The sequence below is a fragment of the Sus scrofa genome, chromosome 4, assembly GCF_000003025.6.
Source record: "Sus scrofa isolate TJ Tabasco breed Duroc chromosome 4, Sscrofa11.1, whole genome shotgun sequence".
In the NCBI taxonomy this organism is placed as follows: Eukaryota; Metazoa; Chordata; class Mammalia; order Artiodactyla; family Suidae; genus Sus; species Sus scrofa.
In genome coordinates, this window is record NC_010446.5 from 102,955,088 (window position 1) to 102,964,655 (window position 9,568).

The following is a 9,568-nucleotide window of genomic DNA, read 5'->3' on the forward strand; positions in this document are numbered from 1 at the left end:
TACCTCACTGGATGCTTGCAGGAGTCACTTGAGAAAACACAGTTATAGCACTCGGCACAGTGCCTGACCCACAGTAGGAAGCAAGTCATATTTGTCCATTGATGAAAGGGAAACCCCTAGGCGGTGACCAGGGGAAGTAACTGCTACCAGATTAGACTTCAAAGCAATCTGGTAGCAGATATTTCCCCCGGTCACCGTCCTAGGGGTTCACAGTGGTGGCGCGGCATTTTCCTGTGCCGCAGTCTCCCCACTTTCCTTTCTCAGAGAAGAGAATGCTAGAGTACAACTTCCAACTACTTCCTTTCCCTTACCTCAAACTGCTGCCTCTCCTGTTTCTGCACTGACAGCTGCCCCCCCACGTCCGGAGCGTTGAGTCTCCTGGAAAAGCCATACTTAGCATAGCAGCAAAGAGCTAGCCTTCCAGGGCAGATTACCAAACCCTCATCCCAATTTAAGCAACAGTCATTGTCGCTTTCCTCTCCAGGGGCACAGAAACCCTCTCCAGAGGATAAGCTGTCTAATTGAGGCACCTGGTAACCTAGGGTTGATGGATAGACCTTTCAGGGACTAGGGGACATATTTTACTGTTTTTTCTGCTCTTATAGCTACCACCTCCCTCTGCCCCTGGAGTTGCCTCAGCAGATTTGCTATGTATGCATCTTATGAAAATGTATTCAATGAAATCCTAGTAGCTGTCATTTACAGGGTACTAGGCATTGTAAATATGTTATCTCGAATCCTAACAATGACTATGCAAGCTAGGTATTTCCTTCATTTTACAGAAGGGGAAAAGATTTTTGAACTAAAGAAACTAGCCGTAGGTAACATCAGGGATTTGGTTTGGAAGGGCAGGGAAGATTGTGTAACTCTGCCAATTCAATGGGCTATCCGTTAGTGACATTGGTCTGGCATCTAGATGCATAGGCATCACGTCTCATTTGTGACCTTGAACTCATTTCCTAGCCTCCTTGAATTTCAGTTCTTTCATATATAAAGAATACTTAGAGTTGCTGTAAGGATCACATAACTTAATCGTTCTAAAATTCTCATAAATATTCGCTATTGTCTTATTTAAATATACTAACTGCTATGATCAAAGTGTCACATTGCAGACTTACCAGATGCATTTGGCTCTTTAATTTTAAATTAGGTCCTAGTACCAATTCAGAAGATGTATGATATATTTTGTATGTCTCTCCTTCCAGGGAAAATGACATTTTAAATCAAGGGTTAGCAAACATTTTTGGTGAAGGGCCAGATAGTAAATATTTTAGGCTCTTCAGGCTATATGGTCCCTTATCACAGCTATTCATCTATGTTGCTATAGTGTGAAAGCAGCCGTGGATAATGCTTAAGCAAATGGGTGTGCCTGTGTTCCAATAGGACTTTGTTTATGGAGGCCGGAATTTAAATTTTAATAATTTTCAAGTACATTAAAATACTATTTCTCTTTACTTTCCACCATTTAAAAATGTAGAAGTCACACTTAGCTCGAAGGCCATTTAAAAACGGGCAGTGGGCTGTAGTTTGTCAACCCCTTTTAAAATAACTCAGCAGTTCTTTAAAGCTGGTGCATCTAGCAGAGTTCTTATTAGGGAAAAGCATGTGGAGGAAAAAGAATTAAGAGCTTTGACCAATTAACCAGCCAGCCCAGATCATAGCTACGTTAATCACTCCCTTGTCTGGCACAATCACGCAGCACCTCTGAGCTTAACGTCTCCATCTGTAAAAATGAAGTAGTCATAGCTCTTTGACCTATACTTTCTTCCTAATGGTGAAGGGAGCTTAATAATAGTTGTCACTTATTGAATTTATACCTTTGTGTTAGATATTTGGATCGTTTTAGCTCCAATCTGAAGCTGCACCTCGGATGGGACTTGAACCCACAGTCTTCCTTCCAACTGAAATCGCACAACTTGTCTCAGGATATACTGAAGCTCAGGTTCTCTATGTCTCAGCACAGAGGAATTCAGCAAGAGGCAAAGTGATAAGTAAATTTATTGAGAGAGAGAGTGTGGGCCATCAGAGAAGGCAAGAGTAGCCTGAAATATACACATTCCATAGGTAGAGTGCAGTCTCAAAAGGTGAGAGAGTGGGCCTGGGGGAAACACACTCAGAAGGCGAGAGAGCAGCCTGAGATATGGGGTGTTTAACTTTTATGGGCTGGGTAATTTCATAGGCTAATGTGTGGTAGGGTATTCCAACATTTTTGGAGAAGGGGCAGAGATGTCCAGGCATTGAGCCCCTGCCCACTTTTTGGCCTTTTATGGTCGTCCTTGGAACTGTCACGGCACCTGCGGGCATGTCGTTTAACTGATGTATTACAGGGAGCGCATAATGAGGCTCAGGGTCCACCAGAAGTCAGTTCTGACACCATCTTGGGCTAATCTGTTCCAACCAGATTTTGTTGTATCCTCAATTACTAGCTCATTTCTTTTAAAGGTTGTGCCATATCTCCTTCCCTCTGGTCTCAATTCTTATTATCTACACTTTACAGATGAAGAAATGGAGGCCCAGAGGCAAATCACCTGCTCAAGTTTACAACACCAGTATCTAAACCCAGGTGTCTGGCTCCCCTCAGCCCTCCAACTCTCTCAATAGAATACAGACCCCATGAGAGTAAAGACCTTATTGGACTTGCTCTGTGCTATATCCCAGTGCCTAGACTAATACCTGGTATATAATAGGCATTGCATAAGTGTTGAATAAATGACTGAATGAACTTTTCCATTATGCCACTCACTGGTTCTTAAATTTTTTTTTTTTTTTGAGATCAAAGATACCTTTGGGAAATAATTTAGAGTTCTGGACCATCTCTCCAGGTGAATTAAATTTCATACTGAGAAACCATGCCTTAAATATTTGGCAGACTACTAAAAAAAGATGCTGTTCATATACTCTGAATAATACTGATTATAATTCTTTCTATAAGTATGGAAACAGGATTTGGAGATGTCGTATGTCTTTCCTCTTCTTGAAATCATGATATTAAAGGCATTAAACCAGGCCTAAAATGTTTTCTTCTCTACAGTTGATCATAGCTCCCGGGCATCCTTTTTAAAACTTATATTCCCTTAAAAATCACTTTCTCAAAAAGTGTTACTTAAAAATGGCTTTTACTGGGCCCAAGTTGCTTCAACATGAAGTTGAGAAGCCAAAGCCTATTAAGACTAACATGCAATCTTTTGCCTTTAGAAATGCGGCTATGAAGGCATGCCTATTCCTCACTGCCCAAAGGTCAACCAATCTGAATCCAGTGTGTGACTCAGATCAGGCCTTCTGCTGCTTCTGCTTCTTGTCATTGCTTTCTACCCCATGGTCTCCTGTGAAGTAGATGAGACAGAGTTATTAATATTCTGACATCATTAAATTCAGATGTTGCTAATCTTTATTTTTCCCTATAAAGCATCTGTTCTTTATATACCTTTGCATATACATCAGGACCTTGAGATCATGACTCACTGCACTGGGTAAATAGTAAGATTAAGGGTTTGTTTGTTTGTTTGTTTTTTCATAGAATGTTATAAAAAAAAATCTGTTGCACATGGAGACTTAAAACCATTAAGGTACTGCATTCACCTGCTACTCCCTTCCCACTTTTCTTTCACTGCGACCCCCTAAAGGAGTCCCATTCAAAAATTTGAGTATTTTCTTCTTTCACTTGCTGGGACAAGTCACTCTTCACACTTTGGTCATGTCAAGCGCCCTTTAGTTTTCCTCCAGGACATTTATTACCAGGGCTCCTATTCAGCCATGTCAATTGTTAAAAATGCCAGCATGCTCCATATGAGTTGGTAAATAGCTGCTACCCTGAGCCTTCCAAATGTCCTTTGCTGTCCTCCCCTTCCCCCAGTTTCCCTTGATCTCCCCACAATCAAACAGCTAAAGGGTTAACACTTCTTGCCCTTCCAGAACCCTACTCCAAGACTGGCTAATAACTCTTCTGACTGATAAGTGCCAGTGCCACACCAGTTTATGTATCACACTTATTTATTACTATATTATATATTCATATGTATAAATGGACATATACATGAATGACTAGGGGTGTAGACATTTCTGTTTTGTTCATTGCAGTGTTCCCAGTGTCTCTTTGAACGGTCCCTGATGTATAGTATGCTTTTAAATAATTGCTAAAAAAAAAAAAGTGTGCTTAAGGTATCAAAGAAGTAAGGTCTAAAGCAGGAGAACCACTTGATCCATCAGGAATTGGGAGTGATTTGGTGAGTCATTGGATCAGATACATGAGTCAAGTGGATTCCTATATGGTGCTTTTTTGTGAACATCAAATGATCTTTCCTTCAGTGAGCAGCCTTGCTTCACAACATTAACTCTTAATAATTTTCTTTTTTTTTCCAGGAAAGGTGAATGTAAGTGAGGATTGGGTTTTAGGTCCCAAATAGCCTCATTAATGACCAAATACTAGACCTGAAGTTAGCAGCTTATCATCTTATGCTAAGCCAACAAGGCGTGGAAGCCAGAGGAAAGGCTTCCACCTTGATGAGGTGATGAGGCAGGCCTGCTGAGGAGTTTTGTGCAGTCTCCTGTGCTGGTGGAGACCGAGTCACCAAGATAACTAAAGTGAGCCAAGGAGCCTGTGTGGTCAGAGCTGTTCCCGCCCTTCCTGACAGCTGGGCCTCCACACACACACAAAGAGAGCAAGTACCGATGATGCTTACTCTCCTCGGGGAGCTGCTCTCAGGTAAAGTCTGCACGTGCAAACCTGGGTACCACATCAGCATGTGTGTCGTCAGGCCAGGAATCAGAGGAGACACAAACCCATTTCACATCCCTTTCACAGAATCCAAAACGTTCAGTGGGGTGCATCATTTAGAATTCTCATAACACTTCCTGCCTGTCCTCAAGAGCCAGTTCTGAATGTCCCTGAACTTCTGAAGCTGTTTCCAGCCTATGCTGTCTCTTATTTTTCATCTATTCTCTGTGATATATATAATCTTCTGATTGCTCTAAATACACTTTTTAAGGCTCAAGGAGTACCTGCCAAATATAGCATTTTACATTTATAATTTAAACCAAATGATTCTACACTCAGCTTCCTAATGTCTCATCTTATGAACCATCCCCAGATGAAAATAGCTCTTGATCAGGCCCCATGTTCTTGGGGAACTACTGGGCATCCATTGGTAACCACAGACTACTTTATAGGTCCATTCTTCTTCTCCTTCTCCTGCCCCCTGCCTTTTTCCTTTTCTTTTTTGGCTGCACTCGCAGCCTATGGAAGTTCCCATGCCAGGGATCAATTCCAAGCAGCAGCTGCAACCTACACCACAGCTGCTGCAATATTGGATATTTTAACCCACTGCACCACAGCGGGAACTCCCCATTACTCTTCTTTTTTTTTTTACTCTTTTTAGGGCTGCACCCACAGCTTATGGAAGTTCCCAGGCTAGGGGTTGAATTGGAGCTGTAGTTGCGGCCTATACCATAGCCACAGCAACACAGGATCTGAGCCACGACTGTAGCCTACACCACAGCTCACCGCAACGCCAGACCCTTAACCCACTGAGTGAGGCCAAGGATCGAACCCACGTCCTCATGGATGCTAGTCAGTTTCGTTAACCACTGAGCCATGACGGGAACTCCCCCATTGCTCTTCTTAATCACACCAAAGAGGGTGTTTTCTTCCTTGGTGTAGCAAGATAATTGAGGTGGAACAAGGGGCTGCACTGCCTTCTCATTTCAGTGCTCATACTGTCAACAAGTTTCTTTCTGTGTTCTATTTGATGCCATGTATTTTGCATTTTTGCTCTCTGTTGATTTCTCTTTTGCAAACGGCTCCCGGTACAGTGTTGAAGTGCTGTCTCCTGTTCCTAAATGGAGGAAGGCCGTGATGTGCCTTATGGAGAAAAATACATGTGTCAGATAAGCTTTATTCAGGCATGGGTTATGGTGCCATTGGCCGTGAGTCAGTGTGAATAAATCAATGGAATATATTATACAAAGGGTCTTTAAACAGAAACTCACATAAAACAAAGCTACGGATTGATTGGTTGATGAAATATGTGACCTCAGAGGAAACTCATATTTCTCCTAGGACCAGTGTTTCAGGATCCACTAATCTAGCATTTTCAGCAACTTTATAGAACATAACTACCACAAATAATAAGGGATCAGTTGTAGTTGTGAGCACCTGAACCCACACTCCTGTGTTTGTCCTACTGAGGAGTTAATAGGCGCAAATTTACTACGAACTCAAAAAGATAATTTGTCAAGCAGCTGCTATGCCCTGGGCTCCAGGGAATACAGTCTTGTACAAGACGGTCATGGGCCTTCTCTTCATGCCTCTTATAGCCTGGTAGGGATATTAAATTTTTAAAATTTCTTGCAAACATTCTGGGGAAGTGTTAATCTAATATTAATGACCAGTTCTGTCACAACAAAGGATGGACAAAAATCCTTTGCCAGGAGAGACAAGGGACGTGTCTGTTCTGTTAGCCCTTCCCCTTTCTGCACTAAAGGGTGATCAGCTACCTGAAAACTCCCTTTCACAGTCCTGCATCCAATGGGAATCTCTTTTTTTTTAGTTTTTATTTTTAAGTTAAATTATAGTTGATTATATCCAATGAGACTCTTTATAGGCAATGAGTTAGTAGGTCCTTCCACACTCAAACCAAGGTCTGGAAAAAGCCGAGTCCAAATGTTGCCAAAAGGTTATGTTTTGGATACTAACTGATCACAGCTGCTGGCATCACTGTGTTGAGAATGACCATGATGTCCTCTTGGGCTGAGCAGGAGAAAGTGCTGAAGGCTAGTGGTGTGCCGTGTACTTGCCTGATTTTCCATGACCGCCCTGTATCTGATATTTGAATACCATGTAGAATCATTGATCCACTTACTGCATGGCGATCTGTATAGACTTTCTGCTTAATCAGGGCTAGACCATGATTCTAGACGCTCCCACTATGGCCTTCACTGCTTTCCTTATGATTCTGAGAGGCTTCCTTGTCTAGAACCCCTCGTGATACACTCTGTGCTCTTTCTTTAAATACTACCATCTACCCTTTGAATGGGCTTGGAGACCACATGCCCATCCTCAGAAGGGGAACCACCAACACCCCACTTGTATTTACGATGATTCAGTTCCTGATGACCCTCCCTCTCCCAGAAAAGTGTTATTCTCAGGAGGCTAATACCTGATCCACGGGAGCCTTGTTTTTATCTAGATCCTTTCTTACCAGGCTGCTCTGTATCATGCATCTGCTTATGGGATCCAGGTGGTCTGTTAGAGACCAGGTACCTTCTCACATCATAACACATTTCAGAGTTACCTGCCACTGTGAGTAGTTGCTAGACATTCAAGTGGCTTATATCTTTAGCAGCTGTATTTCTGTTGCTCCAGCCACCTGTCTACCTATAGGCTACTGGGGAAATCCTTGCGATAATCACATGTGCAAATCTTTGCCAATTCAGATACGCCTTTGGGTGCTGCCTGCCTCAAAATACTTTCTTCACATTGCTACAGTAACAAGAGGAGTTTGATTAACCTTCCACATGGGTTTCGGTGAAAAACAACAACCTCCCACCTAGACTGTACCCTCTAGCAGGGCAAACTATGCAGTATCTGTTTTGAATACCCCAGTATGCAGTGCTGAGTGCAATATCTGCACTAAGTGTGTACTTTTTTCACTGACTGATGGGGCTAAGTGCTACCTTGGATTCTCACATTAATCATAAGCCCTGCCCTTTATAGTTACTTCCAGACATGACAGTATAAACATGTACTTCTTGCCTAGGTTACTACTTGTTGCTAGGGATATGGGTGTCTTTAACTGTTTCACACCCATTTTTATGTTTTTCTTGGCTTTATACAGCAATATAATTTCGAAAATCAATTAGGCATATATCTGCAAAGCCACACATTACAACTAGGGAGTGGAGAAGATAGGAAGAGAGGCGGCAGGAAAATCAACGCCTTGTCCTATTTAAATATCTAAAGACCTAAAGGGCTTTGGGTATTGTGTGAGTTATTTATAAAGACATAAAGAATGAGTATATTTTCACCAACAGTGCATTCTTTGGAAAGTGAGAGAGGGCCTGTCCCAGTTTAGAAATGCTTAATAGTGTACCATGTTTTAAGAGTTGAAGATTTGTTTTCTTCTTCCTATCTTCCTTGTTTATAGCACTCAACTTGGGAGAATGTTGCAGAAAGAACACAGTCTCTGAAATTAGAAGACCTGAGAAACCCCAGCCTCTCAGTTTTCTTATCTATCTAAGCTTTATCTCTAAGCCTTATTCTCTTCTTATAGAATAAGATTCTCTACTTTATTACTTCAACATGGATCTGAAAATAAATTTTAAACTATAAAGCACAATATCCACCTTACAAAGTATCATCATTGGATCTTTTATAAATTCAAAACCAACCCTTTGACTCTGGATATTATAAAGATTTATTAGAATTATATCTTTTAGAAGTGGCCTCTGCCTGCCCAAGTCTAATATAATAAATGCAAGGACTTTGCCAGAGCAAATTCCTGTAAAGAACAGAGTGCAACAGAAGCAGTTCACAAAGTTCTGTGAGTTTTGGTCAATGATTACATCCTGTTGCAGTGTTAGCAAGGGCTGGCAACCAACCTGGAGATAGAGAAAAGAAGTGACGAAAATGTCAAGATTCCTCAAGCAGATATGTCATGGAATGAGTTGGAGGAGACAAGGACATTGTGTTCAGCGGTAAAGGCCAGGAGATCTGGCTATCTGTTCACCAAATCATTTCTGTCTCATTTGAAGAATCCCACTTTGCTGTGAAGGATCAAACGCAAACACATTCCAATGTAAAATGGTCAGTCCTGACTTTTGTTCTGGGTGACCTGTGAACAGGAATAGTCTACTGTACTTTCTTGTCCTAGAGTTTTAATCTTTTTTTTTTCAAATAAACATCAAATGATATGACAGTTAGAAGTGAACATTTGAGGAGACTAGAATGTTATTTGAATTCAGTGCTGTTCCATAGAGATGACACGGTAATCCCTCTGCACAGGATGTCCTTGTTTGGTCACAGCGTGACCTTGTAGAGATTCTCCAGAGAGTTAGGTCTGGGAGGATGTTGAACTTGACCAATGTTCTTTTTTTTTTTTTCTTTTCTTTTCTTTTTATGGGTGCACCTGGGGCATATGGATGTTGCCGGGTTAAGAGTTGAATCGGAACTGCAGCTACTAGCCCACACCAGAGCCATACCCACGCTGGGTCCGAGCCATATCTGCCACCTGCACCACAGCTTATGGCAACGCTTGATCCTTAACCCACTAAGCAAGGCCAGGCATCGAACCCGTATCCTCATGGTTATTAGGTTCTTAACCCTCTGAGCCACAATAGGAACTCCTCAACTGAATTTTAAACATGTCTTAAGAGCATTCCTGTGGAAACTCATGAGCTGAATTTTTAATTTTCTTGGCTCCATCTGTGAGGAAAGCACACAGGAGTAGAAAATGCATGTTCTCCAAATTCTCCAGAGGAAATTTTGTTGATGAAAGTCTTCTGTGTGGAATTCCCTGGTGGATCAGCAGGTTAAGGATCCAGCATTGTCACCACTGTGGCTCTGTTTACTGCT